The sequence below is a fragment of the Staurois parvus genome, unplaced genomic scaffold (genome assembly GCF_062004578.1).
Source record: "Staurois parvus isolate SC_StPar_1 unplaced genomic scaffold, SC_StPar_1.0 ptg001090l, whole genome shotgun sequence".
NCBI classification, from domain to species: Eukaryota; Metazoa; Chordata; class Amphibia; order Anura; family Ranidae; genus Staurois; species Staurois parvus.
Window position 1 is genome coordinate 3,045,013 of NW_028318886.1, and position 22,444 is coordinate 3,067,456.

The following is a 22,444-nucleotide window of genomic DNA, read 5'->3' on the forward strand; positions in this document are numbered from 1 at the left end:
GTAAATGTGTTTTATGTACAGTTAATTATTTTCCTTTAATATATTTCCTGCGATAGTGGGAGAGCCTGAGAAGATAAAGGTGTAAGCAACTTATAAAAATGATTAGTATTGTAGAGGATGTAGTCGCACTAAGTTGGGTGAGGTGTGTCTGATAATTGGTCTTCGTCTGTCACGTGTTTTAGTTGATCCTTCTGGTTCATTGGTGTGATGAGTGGGTGTTCACACGGCTGTGTGATATGTGCCATCCCTTCTTGTTACGACTGGGCACATTACCCGTCTGATCCATGGCCAGCTTGATACATTGTGATCCTAATGATAAATTGTGAAGTGGTTGTTCTGTGGTTCTTGTAAAATTTGTTTCTCCATTAGTAATTGAGGGTTAAACAGCTTTAATATGTAAACTGCAAAAAAAAAAATCAAAGGAACACTTTGAAAGCACATCAGATCTCAATGATCTCAAAAATATCATGCTGGATATACTGATATGGACTGGGTAATGTGTTAGGAATGTAAGGATACCCCATCGTTTGATGGAAATGAAAATTATCAACCTACAGAGGACTGAATTCAAAGACACCGAATATCAAAGTGAAAAAATGATGCAGCAGGCTAGTCCATTTTGCTGAAATTTCATTGCATCAATTCAAAATGGTACTCAGTAGTTTGTATGACCCCCATGTGCTTGTATGCGTGCCTGATAACTTCGGGGCATGCTCCTAATGAGACGCGATGGATGGTGTCCTGGGGTGTTTCCTCCCAGATCTGGACCAGGGTATCACTGAGCTCCTGGACAGTCTGAGGTGCAACCTGGCAGCGGCGGATGGACTGAAACATGATATCCCAGAGGTGTTCTATTGGTTTAGGCTAGGCGAATGTGGGGGCCTTTTGGCTAAGATCAAGTGTAGTATCTGTTCTTATCAGTGTCCAGTGGGGGTGCTACCGGCCATTCTGGCTGTTGTATAGTACCCTCACTGGTATGATGGGGGTCCGGAAGGCTGGACCAGAGGGACAGAAACCAGGGAGCGCCATGATTCGTTCTGGGGCCTTGGGAGTAATTCCTCTGGGAAAGCTGGAAAGACCCAGTACCTCCTGGTTTGGACGGATCTACCTTGGTCTGGCCAGGGGCTGAGGACGCAAAAAGTCCGCAAACTCAGTGCCCCCTGGGGAAGACGCTCTCAGGGGTGCCACTAGTAACACCTGGGTGTGGGACCCCACAGTGTGAAGATGGCACATGGTCACTGTTTTTCACCTCTTTTTGCACAGCGCCCTAAGGACCAGGTCTTTTGGCTAAGTCCAGGGCAATTTTTGCTATGGGCCTCAGGGCCTGGTCTGTGCACAATTTGGCGCGGTACCACTTTTTTATTTTCTATTTATTTAATTTATTCACCTCCCACGTTTGTCACTTTTCTGTTGCTTATGTGTGTGTTTTTCACGGATGGAGGGTGTGGGTCCTCGGGCCTACCCTGAAGTCTAGGGGGAGGATGTGTGGCCTTTTGGTTCCTTCCTCCCCTGATCCCTAGGGGGTTTTCTCTTCGGGAGAACCCCCTGACCTAGTACTGGATGTCCGGCTTCGGCTGGGCATAAGGAACGGTGGTCCACCAGGCCTTTTGGCCAGGAGGACCAAATGGGAACCTTGTCCCTGTCAGGAGCTTCGTGCCCCGGGGGATCAGGGTAATGGTTCAACCCCTTCGGGGGTAGGACAAACACACCCCTAAGTGCACTTTTTCGTGTGGTGTTCGCACTTGCACTTTTTTTGTGATCACTTACGGGTTTTTCGTTGTAGTTTGCACATTTGCGGACTTAAAAAAAAAAAAAGAACGTGGGGGCCTTTTAATGGCATCAATTCCTTCATCCTCCAGGAACTGCCTGCATACTCTCGCTACATGAGGCCGGGCATTGTGGTGCACCAGGAGGAACCCAGGACCCACTGCACCAGCGTAGGGTCTAACAATGGGTCCAAGGATTTCATCCCGATACCTAATGGCAGTCAGTGTGCCATTGTCTAGCCTGTAGAGGTCTGTCCGTCCCTCCATGGATATGCCTCCCCAGACCATCACTGACCCACCATCACAATGGTCATGCTGAATGATGTTACAGGCAGCATAACGTTCTCCACGGCTTCTCCAGACACTTTCACATCTGTCACATGTGCTCAGGGTGAACCTGCTCTCATCTGTGAAAAGTACAGGGTGCCAGTGGCGGACCTGCCAATTCTGGTGTTCAATGGCAAATGCCATTTGAGCTCTATGGTGCCAGGCAGTGAGCACAGTATCGACTAGAGGACGTTGTCACGATCGCGGCATCAGACCCCAGACCTTCTCACCCAAACTTGTGACCAAAGGGCTAGACGATCTAAAACCGCGATGTGACGTGCGTAACAATGCCACGCCCAGCTGCACCCTGCACAACGATTTTCCAGCTAATGGATACAGATCGATGTACCGGCAGCCTGAGCGATTGTTACTGGGTAAGGTTAATTACGCAATTAACCCTTCACACTGCCACCACCCCCTTTTTGTACAGAGAAAGAGGAAACTCGGCTTTATCAGCTTTAACACTATAATGATTGAGATAATCGTCTGTATAAAACAGTCCACAGGCCAGTTATACAGAGGTTTAAACAACCACAGTAGCATCTCTTTAGAGGCAGGAATTCGTGAGTTGCAATACAGAGCTATAGAAACAGTTCAACACTTTCAGAAAGAAAGATTTATTACTAAAAGGTCAAACAGGAGCAATAAAAATATTTACAGAACAAAGATTTAACTAAGATATATATATATAAATATACAAAGAACTATAGCACAGCAAAGAGGTATCAGAGAGAGGTGAAAGGGTTAAAGTACTTGCCAAAGTCCTGGGTTAGCAGATCCAAGTTTCAGAGTAGAAGGGTGCTTTGATCTCCCTATGTTACGATGGAAAAAATGGGAGAATTCTTCAACTTCTTCTTCTCTTAGGCCTGACAGCCTGTTTTAAAGTCCCCAGCAGGGGGGTGGCTCTGCAGTCAAGGGCCAATCTTCACTTAGGGCGTAGAAATATGGGTGGATGCCTCAACTAGGGCAAAAATCTCCCATCACTCATATTTCCTATAACTTTTCATCTGCACAAGTGACAGTCCACCCGTGGATAGATTATTATGCAGACAAGTCTAAGAATTAATTAGATATGAATTAGGAAATTATATACTGCACAGTTCATTAGATCTATGTCTTGCTTCCCTGAGTGTCCGAGACAAGGCGAGTGACCCATCAAACTGTTCATCTGCTCATTGGCCATTTGACGAAGGGTCCAGTTTTTATGTATGTCTCTCATATTCCAAGATATGAGACATAGGGGAAAAATGGATTTACCAGAAGTTATCTGATTCTGTCACCTACACAGAGTTAGGTTTTATGAGGTTAGAATCTCTTTCAACTCCTGAGAAAGCTTGCCTTATCTCTTAGGAGGTGTTACAATTGGCAGGTTCTGTGGAGGCTCCAACTCTCTTTGGGGCTTTTACAGCTCCTATGACCCTCCTGTGACATTCCTAACTCACACACATACTGGCCACATGTTGCTGGGCCTCTCAGGAAGGGAGGGGGGAAGGAGAATAAGGGAGAAATGGATACTCTTACCAAAATGGAGTCTGCGTCCTTCACTGTGTGTTGCACACGTTTGCGACAGACGTCAGGCCCTCAGGTCACCCTCATGATGTCTGTTTATGATTGGTCAGAGACATTCACACCAGTGGCCTGCTCGTTTTGTAGGGCTCTGGCAGTGATCATTCTGTTCCTCCTTGCATAAAGGAGCAGATACCGGTCCTGCTGATGGGTTAAGGACCTTCTACAGCCCTGTCCAGCTCTCCTAGAGTAACTGCCTGTCTCCTGGAATCTCCTCCATGCTCTTGAGACTGTTCTGGGAGACACAGCAAACCTTCTGGCAATGGCACGTATTGATGTGCCATTCTGGAGGAGTTGGCCTGCCTGTGCAACCTCTGTAGGGTCCAGGTGTCACCTCATGCTACCAGTAGTGACACTGACCCTAGCCAAATGCAAAACTAGTGAAAAACAGTCAGAAAAGATGAGTAGCAAAAAAAAATGTCAGTGGCCTCCACCTGTAAAACCATTCCTGTTTTGGGGGTTGTCTCATTGTTGCCCATCTAGTGCACCTGTTGTTATTTCAAAGCAGCTGAAACTGATTAACAACCCCTTCTGCCAGATCAATATCCCAGGAGTTTAATTGACTTGATACTATAATGGTGTGAACCTCCTGCGCTTCTATTATGTTATGATGTACAGACAGGAAATGAACCAAGAGACAGGAAATTGTGGGTGAGGGGATTGTTGAGAGGAAATAGAAGAGACATTGCTGGAACTGGCAGGAGAGGAGCTGTATTTATGTCTTTTGAATTAGATATTGGCACACACCCCATACCTATACTTGGAGAGGAGCCACCATCATTGCGCCTACCCCAGAGAGGGAGATCGTTTTGCAGGGAGAGGTCTAACCAGCAGAAAAAAATATATGCTTGGAGGATCTGAGGGTGTGATCCCAAAAATGCTTTGATCCTTATGGGTCGAAGTTTTAAGGTGAGAGGCTAATCTTGCCATCTGTTGGATTTCGGCTTCACATCGCGGTTGTAGATCGGTTAGCCCTTCGGTCACGAGTTTGGTGAGAAGGTCTGGGGTCTGACGCCGCGATCGTGACATATTGTTGGCAGCGTACGTGGGATAGTTGCATTAGGAGCTTCAGTGCAGTGTTGAAAAATTGGCTCTGCACTGAAGGATTGTAACCTTTGTAGAAACAGTCCTTAGAAACAAGCGGTGCATACTTTTTATATATATATATATATATATATATATAGAGAGAGAGAGAGAGAGAGAGTCCCCATAGAGCAGGTGTCCACACCAGAGTGTCTCTCAGAGCATGGGTCCCCATCATAGAGCAGCTGTCCCCATCAGAGTGACCCCATAGAGCATGTGTCCCCATCAGAGTGCTCCCATCATCAGAGAGCAGGTGTCTCCCTCAGAGTGCCCCCATTCAGCAGGTGTCCCCATCAGAGTGCCCCCATCAGAGAGCAGGTGTCCCCATCAGAGTGACCCCATAGAGCAGGTGTTCCCATCAGAGAGCAGATGTCCCCATCAGAGTGCCCCCATAGAGCAGCTGTCCCCATTAGAGTGCCCCCTTCCATCAGGTGTTCCAATCAGAGTGACCCAATAAGAGAGCAGGTGTCCCCATAAGAGTGACCCCATACAGCAGGTGTCCCCATCAGTGTATCCCCATAGAGCAGGTGTCCCCATACAGCAGGTGTCCCCATCAGAGTGCCCCCCATCAGAGAGCAGTTTCATCATATTAGTTATATAATAATGATTTTTTTTCAGAATTTGTTTTGTATGTTCGGATTAGTTTCGTATATTTGTTGTTCTAAATTGATTTGTATTTTTGGAAGTTATTTCAGAAGATTCGCTATATTCATTTTAACGTGTTATTAAGTTATTTCAGGAGATTACATATGTACTCTGAGTCATCCCTGCTAGTCCAACCCACAAAGAGAAATATAATGAGTTAATTGGACGATCTTGACTAGAGTAATGAATGGAACAAAATTCATTTTGGATTCATTCGTTATGTAATGATTCAGAGATTCTGATGGATCCACCTCCATCCAACCCAAACACAATAAGGAATCTTCTTATTTCACTGTTACATAGTTAGTCTGGCTGAAAAAAGACAAAAGTCCATCCAATAATCCTACACCCACAGTTTATCCAGAGGAAGGCAAAAAACCCAGCAAAGAACGAAGCAATCTGCTCCCGCAGGGGAAAAAAATTCCTTCCTTGTCCACCGAAATGTTAGTAACCAGGTATATTCTGTGTATCTAGGAAGGAATCCAGGCCTTCTTTAAAGCAATCCACTGAGCTGGCCAGAACCAACTCTTGAGGGAGTCTATTCCACATTTTCACAGCTCTTAATGTGAAGAAACGTTTCCGTATTTGGAGAATACATTTCTTTTCCTCCAGATGTAAAGAGTGTCCCCTTGTCGTCTGTGATGACCTCAGGGTGAATAACTCAACACCGAGTTCACTATATGAACCACTGATGTATTTATACATGTTGATCATATCCCCCCTTAATCTCCTCTTCTCAAGAGAGAATACATTCAGTTCCTCTAATCTTTCCTCCTAGCTGATCTCCTCCATGCCTCTTATCAGTTTGGTTGCCCTTCTCTGTACTTTCTCCAGTTCCCCAATGTTCTTTTTGTGAATTGGTGCCCAAAACTGAACTGCATATTCCAGATGAGGTATTACTGTACAGGAGTAAAATTATATCTCTCTGGAGTCTATACCTCTTTTAATACAAGAGAGGATTTTGCTCGTTTTAGAAACCGCAGCTTGGCATTGCATGCCATTATTAAGCTTGTGATATACCAGAACTCCCAGATCCTTCTCCACCATTGATTCCCCCAGTTGTACCCCCCCCCCAGTATGTATGATACATGCATATTCTTAGCCCCCAAGTGCATAACCTTACATTTATCAACATTAAACCTCATTTGCCACATACAGTAGTTGCCCAATTAAACAGTGCATTGAGGTCAACTTGTAAATTGGAGACATCCTGTAAGGACAGTATTCCACTGCACAGCTTGGTGTGATCTGCAAAGACTGAAATGGGATTTTTAATCCCAGACCCTATATCATTTATAAATATATTAAACAGTAAGGGTCCCAACACTGAACCTTGGGGTACACCACTGACAACCCTAGACCATTCAGAGTATGAATCATTAACCACTACTCTCTGAATACGATCTTTTAGCCAGTTTTCTATCCATTTACATATAGATTTTTCCAAGCCTGTAGACTTTATCTTACACATTAGCTGTGTGTGGGGAACTGTGTCAAACGCTTTTACAAAATCCAAGTATACCATGTCCGCCGCCACCCCTCTGTCCAAGGTTTTGCTCACCTCATAAAAAGAAATCAGATTTGATTGACAACTTCTGTCTTTCATGTCAGTTGCTTAAAATATTTTTTTCCAGCAAGAACTCATCTATGTGGTCTTTTATTAAACTCTCCAGTATCATCCCAACTATAGAAGTTAAACTAACAGGTCTATAATTACTTGGTAAAGACTTTGACCCCTTTTTAAATATTGGCACCACATTGGCCTTATGCCAATCCAGTGGTATTATGCCAGTCTTTAAACAGTCTCTAAAAATGAGAAACAATGGCTTTGAAATGACAGAGCTCAATTCTTTAAGGACCTGTGGGTGTATGCCATACGGTCCAAGTACTTTATCCACCTTTATTCTGTCTAAATATTTCTGGATCATATAAATTGTGAGGCAATGTGGATCATCTGGAGCTGTGTCAATACCATGCCCATTATGGACAAGAGCTCCCCCATGCTCCTTTGTATACACAGAGCTGAAGAAGGTATTAAATAAATTTGCCTTCTCTTTGTCCCCAGTCACCCACTCTAGATTATATTGTAAAGGGCCTACATGCTCGGACCGGACCTTTCTACTATTAATATATTTGAAGACTTTTTTGGGGTTGGTCCTGCTCTTTTGCAATCTGTTGTTCGTTTTCAATTTTTCAATTTTCTTTTTGCATATTCTGTTATATTCTTTGTAATGTTTAAACGATGATAGCGTTCCTTCCTTTTTCTATTTAATAAAAGCTCTTTTCTTATTATCCATAACTTTTTTAACTTTGGCCATAAGGCACATAGGTTTGATTTTTAGCCTTTTAAGCTTGTTGCCCAAAGGAATATATTTTGCAATGTGTTCACATATAGTCTTTTTGAAGAATTCTCATTTCTGTGTTGTGTTCATTGATGCCAATATTCCCTCCCAGTTTAAGTTTTGGAGAGCAGCTCTCAGCCTTGGAAAATTAGCTTTCTTAAAGTTGAGCATTTTTTTTTTCCTGTATGTGCTTGTTGTTTACAGCTAACAATAAATGAAATCATGTTATGGTCACTGCTAACCAGATCTTCTTTTATATAGACATTCATAATAAGCTCTGCATGGTTTGAGATTACCAGGTCCAGCAAAGCATCATTCCTAGTTGGGGCCTCTCTGAACTGTACCATAAAATTGTCCTGTTTATTAATTTTTGCCCTTTAACTGTTCCTGCAGTACCATTACTCCAGTCAATATCCAGGTAGTTAAAATCCCCCATTATTATCACTGTCCCAGCCTTTGCAACCCCTTTTTCTGTGCTAGGAGCTGAGTCTCCACTTCCTCATTAACACTGGGAGGCCTATAACAAACTCCAGTGATTACATTTGTAGTACGCACCCCCATGTGCAGTTCCACTCATAATACATCAGCCTCATCACACTCTCCATCAACTAGGTCTACTTTCACACTTGCTCTGAGATCACTTCTCACATAGACAGACACCACCACCTTTCCTTTTTAACCCTGTCTCTTCAAAGAGAACATAGCCAGGAATATTAATGGCCCACTCATGTGGATAATGGAGCCAAGATTCAGCAATACCAATTAAATCATAGTTCTCTTCATGCACTAAAGCTTCCAACTCACCTATTTTGCTTGGCAGGCTTCTGGCATTGGTGAACAAACACTGACACTTTGTGCACACGTATTTTTCATATTTTTTATTTTGATACAAATGGTACCAATTCCAGTGGTTGTTTGTATCATGGGAACCTGTTTATCATCTGCCATAGCCCTCCCCCATCTTTCCCTATTCCACCCACCTATAAGTACTGACCCCTGTCTGGCCTGTCTACTCCGTAATAATCTAATTCTTCCTCCCCCCTCGATCCTAGTTTAAATACTCCTCCAGCTGTGATATAAACCTCTCCCCCAGCACAGCAGACCCCCTTCCATTTAAGTGCAAACCATCTCTAGCATATAGGTTGCACCCCAATGAAAAGGCAGCCCAGTGCTCTAGAAACCCAAATCCTTCCCTCTTACACCAGGTCTTTAGGCATGCATTCAGTTCTCTAATCTCTCCCTGTATTTCCTGAGTTGTACATGGCACAGCTAAAATTTCAGAGACTATCACCTTGAGGTCTTTCCTGGCACTGTTATACAGTACCTTATGTTATATTAGTGAACTAGAATAAACAAAATGGATCTGAATGAATTTGGATCATTTGTCATATTACATTATTTCAGATGCTTCAAACTTTAACAAAAGGCTCAAGCTGTTGCATCACATCACCCAAATGGCTGAAGACTGTTTTTGGAGTTTATTAACCAAATTGTGAACTGGACTTTTCTACATAATATATTTTATTCATGTTTTATATATGCACTTTATATTGTGGTATTTTTAGTTAGTATGATTTGTGATACATGTCAATGCATGTCATTTGTTTGCACATGAATTCATATTCCACTCTAAACTGTTAGGTGATATTGCACTGAACTTGGATTTGCACATTAACACGTCAGTAGTGTGTTTCTTTTGATTGTAATGTTTGAACGCATGTCAGTGCTGGCTGCAATCCATTTTTTTTGTGCTAATCAGTTGCACTATCACCGGGTAGTACTTTACCACCTTTCAAATGCTGGCTGAAGAGCAACATGAGCGTGGTTCACTCTTCAGAGCTAGTGTGACAAACCCTAAAGAAGCCAAAAGGGTTCTTAAAGTGAACCTCCTCTAACAAATTTTTTTTGTGCTTGGGGCTTGGGTGTCTTTTTCTGACAGGTACCCGCTACCACTTCTGCAATTCTTGCCTAAGCAGCAATTACAGTTAGGTCCATATATATTTGGACAAAGGCACAAGTTTAGATTTTTTCAGGTATTTACCAAAACATATTCAAGCTATAGGTCTATAATAGATATGGGCTGACAGTGTACGCTCTCAGGTTTAATTTGAGGGTATGTACATCCAAATTGGAGGAAGGGTTTAGGAATTACAGCTCTTAAGAATAGCCATCCCCTCTTTTTCAAGAGACCAAAAGTAATTGGACAAATTAATAAAAAGCTGGCCAGGTGTGGGTTACTACTTCGTTATTTCTTCATCAATTAAGCAGGTAAAAGGTCTGGAGCTGATTCTAAGTGTGGTATTTGCATTTGGAATCTATTGCTGTAAACCTACATCATGCGTTCAAAGGAACTGTCCTTGCAAGTGAAACAGGCCATTGTAAGGCTTCAAAAATGAAACAAATTCATCAGAGAGATAGCAGCAACATTAGGAGTGGCCAAATCAACAGTTTGGTACATTCTGAGGAAAGAAGAATGCACTGGTGAGTTCAGCAACATAAAAAGGCATGAACGTCCACGGAAGACAACAGTGGTGGATGATCGCAGGATCCTCTCTATGGTAAAGAAAAACCCATTCACAACATCCAGACAAGTGAAGGACACTCTCCAGGAGGTGGACGTATCATTGTCAAAGTCTGCAATCAAGAGAAGACTTCATGAGAGCAAATACAGAGGGTTCACCACAAGGTGCAAACCATTCATAAGCCTAAAGAATAGAAAAGCCAGATTAGACTTTGCCAAAAACATCTAAAAAAGCAAGACCAGTTCGGTAAAAGCATTCTTTGGACAGATGAAATGAAGATTAATCTGTACCAGAATGCTGGGAAGAAAAAGTGTGGAGAAGGCTTGGAACAGCTCATGATCCAAAGCACACAACGTCATCTGTAAAACATGGTGGAAGCAGTGTGATGGCATGGGCATGCATGGCTTCCAGTAGCACTGGGTCATTGGTGTTTATTGATGATGTGACAAAAGACAGAAGCAGCCGGATGATTTCTGCAGTGTTTAGAGATATACTGTCAGCCCAGATTCAGCCAAATATAGCAAAGTTGATTGGAAGGTGCTTCACAGTACAGATGGACAATGATCCAAAGCACACTGCAAAAGCAACCCAGGAACTTTTGAAGGAAAAGAAGTGGAATATTCTGCAATGGCCGAGTCAATCACCTGATCTCAACCCTATTGAGCATGTATTTCACTTGCTGAAGGCAAAACTAAAAGCAGAAAGACCCACAAACAAAGAACTGAAGACAGCTGCAGTTAGAGCCTGGAAATGCATCAGAAAGGAGGAAACCCAGTCTTTGGTAATGTCCATGGGTTCCAGATTTCAGGCAGTCATTGCCAATAAAGGTGTCAGGGACCGTGGGTCTCGCCGCAGTGCACAGGTCTGCGCATGCGCAGATTGCCTAGGCGCACCGCGGGAGCGCGCCTGGCACCAATGACGGTGCAGGGTGCACTATTTAAACTAGCCAGGCGGTGATCAGATTGCCGCAAGGTCTAGTTCCTGTTACCTGTGTTCCTGAAGTATGTTCCTAGTTGCCGACCCTGCCTGTCCTGATTCTTGCTGACCTTCTCCTGCTCTGATCCCTGGCTTGTCCCTGACTATTCCTCTGCCTGCTCCTATTATTATTGGTCCTCCTGTTGCTGAACCTTGGCTCGTGACCCTGTTACTCTTCGTCTACTGCTTGGTACCTATCTGCCTCCACCGTTACCGACCCGGCTAGTCTGACCACGCACACTCCTAACTGTCATCCATCCATCCCGCTCAGGACCTGGACCTGGCAGCCTCTTCACATCAGGCTCACCCCTGGCACATACCCTCAGCAGGACCCCTCTACCACAGTTGGGTGCACTCAGGGGCCGCGAACTGGTTTCAGTCTTGCACCAAGTCCATCCCCACCATCAGGGACTCTGGTGAAAAGGCAGACTGGGACTTAGTCCTGGGGAATCCCGTTCTGTGGATCACTAGCGATCACGCTGGGCAGTGCCTGACGAAAGGATTCTCAACAAAATATTAAAAATGAAAATTTTATTTATGATTATATTCATTTGTCCAATTACATTTGAGCTGAAAATGGAGGGACTGTGTATAAAAAAGGTTGCAGTTCCTAAAATTTGTACTTGATATTTATGTTCAACCCCTTGAATTAAACCTGAGAGTGTGCACTTTCAGCCCATATCCATTATATAGCTATAGATTGAATATGTTTAGGTAAATACATGGAAAAAACAAAAATTGTGCCTGTGACCAAATATATATGGACCTAACTGTATGTCAGTTTGATCCTCCACCCTTTTGTATTGTAACTGCTGAGATTTATTTTCTTAGCGTTTTCCTAGCACAGGGACGGAACAGGTCTTGTCATGTTTCACATGACTGTCATATTGACTGTCATATGCCTTTAAATGTTTTCTGTGTTTTGTCTTTGCTCCTCCCTTTCCTTTGGTTAGTTAATGTTGCATAAATAGCTCTTCCCTTTTCCCAGAGATGGATGGCAGCTAGCCTCATGGCATGAAGCAAGATACAGTACGTTCTTTTGACCTATGGAATTTCATTGTTGTAAGATTCAATCAGTTTATGGAATAAACTTCACAAAATCTACAAGATGTCATTCTCATTGAGTCACTGACTGTGGTATCCAATTGAGGTTGAAGTTATCGCTATCTCATCACAACTGTAAATTACAGAGATCACACTATCAATGCTTAGATTGGAGACACAGAACAGGTCTTGTACCAACAAGCAGTACCTGGGAAGTCTGGTTCCCCATCACTAGACACGTGCAATTTGTTTTGTTACAAAATGAAGTTCAGACTAAATTTTTGTTATTTGAAGATTCAGATGTATCTGAATCTCTGATTCACAATAGTAACGAATTTCAACAAATCTGAAATAGTAGGCTGACTGCCAACCTAAAGTCCACAGTACAGCAATGGCCAATGGTTGATGGATACCTGATGTTTTATAAAAGATAACCTGTCCAAACACACATTGGGGTGCCTACGCATGAAAATTATAACTGAAAACTAATGGCATGTAAGGGCTTTTAAAGCTCCGCCTACGGAAAGTTTTACATATCAAATTGTGTCATCAACAGAAAAATTAGTTTTGTTTTGGATTCATTCAATAAGTTAATAATTTTGTTTCATCATATTCATCAAGTTAGAATGATTAGTTTTTGGAATTTGTTTCATATATTTAGATTTTTTCATATATGTTATTTTCAAATCAATTCGAAATTTGAATTTCAGGAGATGGCTATATTCTTTCTATTTTATTCTTTTCTATATCAAATTCAAAATTAAAATTTCACAGCTATATTGTTTTTTTTTCTATTCTATTCTATTTGAAATTAAACTTTTGGAAGATGGCTATATTCAATTTTATTCAGTTCTATGCTATTCTTTTTTATATCAAATGTCAAATTTAGGAAGATGGCTATATTGTTTCTATTGTATTCCACTCTATTCTGTTCGAAATTCGAATTTTAGAAGACGGCTATATACTTTCTATTTTATTCTATTCTATTCAAAATTTGAATTTCAAATTTCAGAAGGTGGCTATATCCTTTCTATTTTATTCTATTCTATTTGAATTTCAGAAGACAGCTATATTCTTTATTTTTTATTCTATCCTATTTGAAATTAAAATTTTGGAAGACACCTATATTCTTTCTATTTTATTCTATTCAAATTTCAGAGGATGTCTATATTCTTTCTATTTTTATTATATTCTAAGCTATCCTATTTTTTCTATTCTATTCTTTTATTTTCTATTTTAATTCAATTCTTTTATTTTCTATTCTATTTTATTCTATTCTTTTATATTCTATTCCTTTCTACTCTTTTCTATTATTTTACTTTCCATTCTATATTATTCTCTTCTTTTTTATTCTAGTCTATTCTCTTTTGTTTTTTTCAGTTCTATTCTTGTATTCTATTGTATTCTATTCTATTTTATTCAGTTTTATTCTTTTGTATTGTATTGTATTGTATTGTATTCTAGTCTATTGAGCAGCCTAAGTAGGAATGATCACTTCTATATCCAATTTCAATATGTTTCCATTGTGAATTCAAATTCATTTTGAAATTCGGATAATTTCTTTCCCTAAAATGTATTTTTAATTCATCGAAATGTGTTACTATTGTGATTGGCCAATCAGTGATCACATGAATAGTAGTACACAAGATGTCACTTCCTGACATCATTGCTTACTCTTGCAAAATCTATGAATGATCACAGAGGTCACATGGTACAAGGTTATTCACAACAGACTTGTACAATGTGACAAGCAGTGACCAATCACAGCTCGCACAGTATGTCTCAATGACTGCAGGAATGCAGCCAGAGAGAAGGAGAAATGATTGCTTTTATAGCCTTTATGGATGTAAAAGCAATCAGTGTAGAAAAAGCAAAAAAAAAATCTTCATCACCCCCCACAAGTAGTACAGTATCACTATGGTGACACTGTACTGCTAGGGTGACAGTATGTCAAAAAAAAAACCCATCAATAATAATATAAAAAAATAAAATAAAAATAATTTTGAAAAATTATAGATTTTGGTTATAAACTAATTTGGGTTTTTTTTTTTTTTTTCACTAAAAAGATAGATGAATACATTTTGGCCAAGTTTTATAAAGAAAGATTATTTAGTTGCAAAATTTTATAGGAAAAAAACATTTTTTTAAAAACATTTTTGGACTTCTTAATTTATATAGAAAAAAAATAAAAATCCCAGTGGTGAATAAATACCACCAAAATAAAGTTTTATCTGTCTCAAAAAAACGCTAAAAAATATATATGGGTACAATGCTGCATGACCGCGCAATTGTCATTCAAAGTGTGATAGCACTGAAAGCTGAAAATTGGCCTGGGCAGGAAGGGGGTGAAAGTGTCCGGACTTGAAGTGGTTAAAAAGTCTCTGACTCTGAGAGATATAATGGTTGGGGAAGAATTAGGATCATATAGAGAGACGAAAGAAAAAAAGGGAGAAGTTTTCAATAAAATGGATAGATTACAAAATTACCAATTGAAACACTTTTTTGAGAGTCTCCCAAAGCCTATAAGAACTAGAAAAGAGTGGAATCCATTAGAGAGAATATTGGAGACACGGGGAAATGGGAGACACGGAATTGCAAAAATACACAAGATATTAATGGAACTAGACACTGACACAAAACTAATATACATAGAGAAATGGGAAAGAGATATGGAAAGAGAAATAGATGAGGAGGAGAAAAGGCAAATCCTTAGATTAATTCACGAAAACATTAGTATGAGGGAAGTAGAAATAAATTATAAGTGTTTGATGAGATGGCACATCACACCTAATGTAGAGTATAAATTGAATGGGGAATTTCACGGTTATGTTGCAGAGGTTGTGGAGAGGTGGGCACGTGGTATCATATATGGTGGGAGTGCTCAAGAATACAGGTGTTTTGGCGGAAAATAGTTTATTTAATAAGGAAAATCACAAAAATTAACATAGGACTAGACCCAGAGATATGTGTTCTCCATATCACAGAATTCCCAGTGAATATCCCAAGTTCTCGGGGATATGGAATTATTTGACCGCAGCGAAGAGCTTGATACCTAGGTTTTGGAAAAAAAAAGAGGTGCAAACTGAGGAGGATTGGATGGGCAGAATGAATCAGATCTGTGGGACAGAAAAACTGTATTACATGCATATAGATAAGATGGAGATGTATAATACAAAATGGAAAAAATGGGAAGAGTATAGAGAAAAAGTGAAATATATGAAGATATAATACCCCTAGAGATGGATTTAGAAATAATAGAAATGTATGGTGTAAAGGAGAAGAGAGAAAATGTAGAGTGGGAGAGGGAGGGGGGGCGGGAGGGGAGGGGGAGATTGAGGTGAGGGGGGAGGGGAAAGAGGGAGGGTGGAGGGGAGTGATTTAAATAAATTATGCAAATTGGAAGATATTGTTTGAATATCATTTTAATAGAAATGTCAATGTGATTTGTATTTGAACTGATAAACTAATAAATATTTATAATAAAAAGGAAAAAGTCTCTGACTCTTTCCAAAAATTGCACCCGGTGAAAATGCGGAGATGTGAACGTATCCCATAGGAAATCATGTTAAATGGACTTTAGTGCATTTCTGCAAAATGCAAAAGGCACCGCAAAACGCTTAGGTGTGAACCTAGCCTAAAACACCAAAAATTTAATTTAAACTGTAATACAAATGTAGACAGTATATAGTGTATATAAATATATGTCCAATCTTCAGTGCCTATGTATATTCAGTGTGCAAATCAATCCAACAGTGACACCAAATTATTATCATCCAAGTGATACAGTGACACACTCCACCCAGATCTGGGATTCCGTTGATGTCTTCTCCACTCTGACTCCACTCCCAATGTCACCAGTTGTGCCTTCACCTTATTAAATGGGTCCCAGTAATTCAGATTCAGATTCTGATCATCACAAAGGAAAATAGTTATGATACAATCAGGCTCCATGCATACTAGTGTTTTTTAAGCTCCTAGAAGCTGATATTAGCATTTTTTCTGCTCCTAGAAGCTAAATAGTGTTATTCTATGAGTCCATGCACACTGCTTTAGGCTATTAGAGTTTTTTGAGCTTCAGCATCTAGTAGTTTTTTGCAGCATTTTTCCAGCAGAAAAAAATGCTAAACGCCTCTAAAATGTTCCTAACAGCTTTCATCTAGCTTTTTTTCCCGACATGTACTCTAAAAACACTAATAAAACACTAAACGCTACTAAAAATTTCTCCAGAGCTTGCCTCATTCTCTGGAACTCTCTACCCAAATCTATCTGAATATCACCTACTCTGCCAACTTTTAGGTGATCTCTGAAAACCTATCTCTTCAGAAAAGCCTATCCTGCCTTCAGCTAATAACGGAATCTTTTATTCCTCCTATCAGTTCATCCCCCACAGCTATTACCTTTTGTACCACCTGCCCCTTCCTCTTAGATTGTAAACTCCCAGGATCAGGCCCTCCTAACCCTCGTATATTGAACTACAGTGGGGATTGAAAGTTTGGGCACCCCAGCTAAAAATTTGTATTAATGTGCATAAAGAAGCCAAGGAAAGATGGAAAAATCTCCAAAAGGCATCAAATTACAGATTAGACATTGTTATAATATGTCAACAAAAGTTAGATTTTATTTCCATCATTTACACTTTCAAAATAACAGAAAACAAAAAAATGGCGTCTGCAAAAGTTTGGGCACCCTGCAGAATTTATAGCATGCACTGCCCCCTTTGCAAAGCTGAGACCTGCCAGTGTCATGGATTGTTCTCAATCATCGTCTGGGAAGACCAGGTGATGTCAATCTCAAAGGTTTTAAATGCCCAGACTCATCTGACCTTGCCCCAACAATCAGCACCATGGGTTCTTCTAAGCAGTTGTCTAGAAAACTGAAACTGAAAATAGTTGACGCTCACAAAGCTGGAGAAGGCTATAAGAAGATAGCAAAGCGTTTTCAGATGTCAATATCCTCTGTTCGGAATGTAATTAAGAAATGGCAGCCATCAGGAACAGTGGAAGTTAAAGAAAGATCTGGAAGACCAAGAAAAATATCAGACAGAACAGCTCGCAGGATTGTGAGAAAAACAATTCAAAACCCACGTTTGACTGCACGATCCCTCCAGAAAGATCTGGCAGACACTGGAGTTGTGGTACACTATTCCACTATAAAGAGATACTTGTACAAATATGGTCTTCATGGAAGAGTCATCAGAAGAAAACCTCTTCTACGTCCTCACCACAAAAATCATCGTTTGAACTTTGCAAATGAGCATATAGACAAGCCTGATGCATTTTGGAAACAAGTTCTGTAGACCGATGAGGTTAAAATTGAACTTTTTGGCGGGAATGAGCAAAGGTACGTTTGGAGAAGAAGGGGCACAGAATTTAATGAAAAGAACCTCTGTCCAACTGTTAAGCATGGGGTTGGATCAATCATGCTTTGGGGTTGTGTTGCAGCCAGTGGCACAGGGAACATCTCATGAGTAGAAGGAAAAATGGATTCAATAAAATTTCAGCAAATTTTGGATGGTAACTTGATGCCATCTGTGAAAAAGCTGAAGTTAAAGAGAGGATGGCTTCTACAAATGGATAATGATCCTAAACACACCTCGAAATCCACGGGGGATTACATCAAGAGGCGTAAACTGAAGGTTTTGCCATGGCCTTCACAATCTCCTGACCTCAACATAATTGAAAATCTATGGATAGACCTTAAAAGAGCAGTGCGTGACAGACAGCCTAGAAATCTCAAAGAACTGGAAGACTTTTGTAAGGAAGAATGGGCAAAGATACCTCAAACAAGAATTGAAAGACTCTTGGCTGGCTACAAAAAGCGTTTACAAGCTGTGATACTTGCCAAAGGGGGCAGTACAAGATATTAACTCTGCAGGGTGCCCAAACTTTTGCAGATGCCATTTTTTTGTTTTCTGTTATTTTGAAAGTGTAAATGATGGAAATAAAATATAACTTTTGTTGACATATTATAGGAATGTCTAATCTGTAATTTGATGCCTTTTGGAGATTTTTCCATCTTTCCTTGGCTTCTTTATGTACATTAATACAAATTTTTAGCTTTGGTGCCCAAACTTTCGATCCCCGCTGTATATTGTTGCTGTATTGTCTCCCTTTATATTGTAAAGCGCTGAGCAAAATGTTGGCCCTATATAAATCCTGTATAATAATAATAATAATAATAATAATAAAAAACGCTGTTACCAGTGTTTCTTATCCAGCGTTTTTTGAGCTTAAAATAATGCTAGTGTGCATGGAGCCTTATACTCAATGAAGAACAAAGCTAAACAAAATAACATAAATCACCACTAACAACAAATGAATGTATACAATAACATGAACTGAAATGGAACACGTTAAAAACTAAATTAAATACTAAACTATAATAAAAATATCATCCTATTAAAGCACTACAATGAATAAATAGCAACAGCTGAAATAAGAAAAATAATTCATAGGTCCAGATAGCACTTATCCCCACCAAGGGATAAGGATCCCTCTCTTACTATACAGAAAAATGGGACAGTTGAGATTTGTGTTGACTCCAGTCTCCTGTATCTTGTACAATGCTGACCACAGACCCAGCCAGTCATTGCAGCTATGATTGTGTAATCTGTGCAAAAGTACAAAATGTTCAAAAAATCAAAAAGATTTTGTCCCCCCCCCCCCTTGAGGGGGTGGGTACTGGCTTCCTCTGTTCCACATCCATCCAACCACCATATGAAGAATGTGGATGGGATGGTGCAAGACGATTCTGGGTTGTACATTAGCACAATACAAGAATTGTCTCTGATAGATGCTGAATGCTCACACACAAAGGAGAACAGCGACCCCAGCCAGGATTCTGGAAGCTCTGACAACATCACAGACACATTTGTGTCCCAGTTATGTGACCTCCTTACACCGATGCTGTACTGGGTGAGAAGCAGATAGAACAGATGGTGGTATAGGAGGATCAGGGTGGCCGTCTGTGTGTAATCCTCTCCGACTCGCAAGGTAAGATATGTAATGACTCTTCCAACAAATCATAGAATATGAGAAATAATGTAACATTGGGGGAGATTTACTAAAACTGGAACACTCAGAATCTGGTAGAGCTGTGCATAGTAACCAATCAGCTTCTGCCTTCAGCTTGTTCAATTAAGCTTGGATACTAAAACCTGGAAGCTGATTGGATTCTGTGCAGAGCTGCCACAGATTTTGCACTCTCCATTTTTAGTAATATCCCCCATTGCAAATGTAATGTGTAACAGTGTACAGAACATCCTCCTCTGTGTTATGGGTCATCCAAGGCACTTACACTACATGGGAATTAACGTTACATTGTATATATAATATGTAACAGTGTATAGAACATCGTCCACTGTGTCATGGGTACTAACTGCATATGAGAATTAATGTTACATTGCATATACGCTATACTGACGAAGGTATTTGGACACCTCTCCAAATCATTGGATTCAGGTGTTCCAATCACCTCCATGGCCACAGGTGTATACAATCAAGCCCCTAGGCATGCAGACTACTTCTACAAACATTTGTGAAAGAATAGGTCGCTATCAGGAGCTCAGTGAATTCTAGCGTGGTGCCATGATAGGTTGCCACTTGTGCAATAAATCCATCCGTGAAATTTCCTTGTTACTAAATATTCCACGGTTAACTGTTAGTGGAATTATATCGAAGTGGAAGCAACTGGGAACAACAGCAACTCAGCCATGAAGTGGTAGGCCACGTAAAATTACAGCGCATGCTGAAGCGCACAGTGTGCAGAAGTCACCAACTATCTGCAGAGTCAATAGCTAAAGACCTCCAAACTTTGTGTGGCCTTCAGATTAGCACAACAGTGCATAGAGAGCTTAATGGAATGGGTTTTCATGGCTGAGCAGCTGCATCCAAGCCTTACATCACCAAGTGCAATGCAAAACACCAGATGCAGTGGCATAGAGCACACCGTCACTGGACTCTAGAGCAGTGGAGACGTGTTCTCTGGAGTGATGAATCATGCTTATCCGTCTGGCAATCCGATGGACATATCTGGGTTTGGCGGTTGCCAGGAGGACAGTACTTACCTGACTGCATTGTGCCAAGTGCAAAGTTTGGTGGAGGGGAGATTATGGTGTGGGGTTGTTTTTCAGGGTTGGGCTTGGCTCCTTAGTTCCAGTGAAGGGAACTCTTAAGGCGTCAGCATACCAAGACATTTTGGACAATTTCCTGTTCCCAACTTTGTGGGAAGAGTTTTGGGGTGGCCCCTTCCTGTTCCGACATGACCGTGCACCAGTGCACAAAGCAAGGTCCATAAGACATGGATGAACAAGTTTGGGGTGGGGGAACTTGACTGGCCTGACCTCAACTGATAGAACACCTTTGGGATGAATTAGAGCGGAGACTGTGAGCCAGGCCTTCTCGTCCAACATCAGGGCCTGACCTCACAAATGCGCTTCTGGAGGAATGGTCAAACATTCCCATAGACACACTCCTAAACCTTGTGGACAGCCTTCCCAGAAGAGTTGTAGCTGTTATAGCTGCAAAGGGTGGGCCAACTCAATACTGAACCCTACGGACTAAGACTGGGATGCCATTAAAATTCATGTGTGTGTAAAGGCAGGCGTCCCAGTATTTTTGGCAATATAGAGTATAATATGTGTATAAAACATCCTCCTGTGTCTGTGTCATCGGTCATCCGGTGCCCTTACACCACATAGGAAATAATGTTACATTATATATGCAATATGTAACAGTGTATAGAACATCCTTCTCTGTCTGTGTCTTGGGCCATTGGGACACCAGCAGTATATGGGAAAGTTGTTTTTTTTAGTTTTACGGGTTCTTTTTTTAGAATGTTTTGTACTGCTATCTGGAGCTCCTTTAGGGATTTCCCCTCATTTCCTGTCCTGGTGACATTTTTATCACCAACAGCAGCATAGAGAGAAATAAAAATGCTTTACCTAAAGTTATACTCCAGGTAGATATAAAAGATTCAAATGAATGCAACTCTGTAATCATGAATACATCATTAAATAGAGGCAGTGTATGTACCTGAATGTGTCTTGGTATCAGCCTCTTTCAGTCCCTGAACAGCAGAGCTCAATCTGGAAGTGGGAAAAGTAGCACAAGAAGACCATTAGTTGTGCTGCAGGGTTTATGTACTAACAATAAAGAGCCCGTACGAAAGAGACAAACTAATCAATGTGCTGCTCACTACTCAATCACAGGCTGGGGTGACCTGGGCTCAGAGGAAGCAGGTTGAATGATGCTGGCCATCAGACTAAGGACTTCTATTTGCTGAAAAGAACTACAGCAGGGGAAATATCTGGATTGAAGATTAATATGCAGAAAAAGCTGGTTTGGTTATTTAATATTTTAATGGGCTGTTCATTTTTGTCTTGTTCCTGTTGGCTGGACTCCAGCTATCATTTAGATAAAATGAATTTTACATAGCTCAGCCCCAGACTTATCTAATTGGACATTTTAAATGGTCTTAAAAGTCCAGATGATCTGAATGCCTTTCTGATGGAGTCGTGCTCCCAGGGGAAGATTATCTTCTGTGCACAGTTGTGTTCCTGCTGTGAGTGGATATAATCAAGGACAGCCCAAATAATCAGCAGTAGAGAAAGAGCAGAATATGTTCATATATATATGGAACTCACACACAAGGTGGCATGGTTTAAAACTACATGTCCCATTAAGACTGGCCTGTCCACAGGGTGACAACGCTGCTGAGTGATTTCACAGCAGAATGAAGAATGTTGTCACTCTTTGAAGTGGTACAATAACATATTTACTGGCAAGACCAGCAAGTAATAACACTGTGTTATGGAGCGGAGGGGCTCTTGAGTTCTCAGTGCTGACAAGCTGCATTTTATGTATCATTTTGGTCATAGTTACACTTTATAGTGCCAGTCCACTGGCAACAGCTCTCCCAGTGTTTGGTGCACGTCCAGTGATTTCTATTTTTTTTCGGGGACTTCAGTGGGGTTTTGCGGAGCTCTGCAATCATTGGAATTTCTCTGTTACATTGAATACATTGTTCCTATGTATCCGCTGGTTGCTGGTAGAAGTGCAGAGAGCAACATCTGTCTGACATTCCCAGGAAGTTATCCATTCTAGCTTCTGGCAGATTTTTTGTTTTTCAGAGACAAGAAATCCCTTGTGGCTTTGCAGTTTTACATAATGTACAA

The 22,444-nt window shown here is 40.8% G+C and overlaps 1 protein-coding gene and 1 non-coding gene across 3 annotated transcripts in view; both read left to right on the forward strand.

The window, feature by feature from the left end:
• The window catches only part of LOC149440366 (ABC-type organic anion transporter ABCA8-like), a 90,895-nt gene that overhangs the window by 169 nt on the left and 68,282 nt on the right, over nucleotides 1–22,444 (forward strand). Inside the window, exon 1 of one of the 2 annotated variants that reach the window (XM_089658727.1) lies at nucleotides 19,069–19,262. The exons of the other annotated variant lie outside the window; for it this stretch is intronic. The gene's annotated coding sequence lies outside the window, so the exon portion shown is untranslated. Of the gene's footprint in view, nucleotides 1–19,068; nucleotides 19,263–22,444 lie in introns of those variants that run through there. 2 annotated transcript variants of the gene reach the window in all.
• On the forward strand, nucleotides 186–283 carry LOC149440367 (small nucleolar RNA U13). The gene has a single exon (XR_016307662.1). It is a non-coding gene; the product is annotated as a small nucleolar RNA U13 (small nucleolar RNA).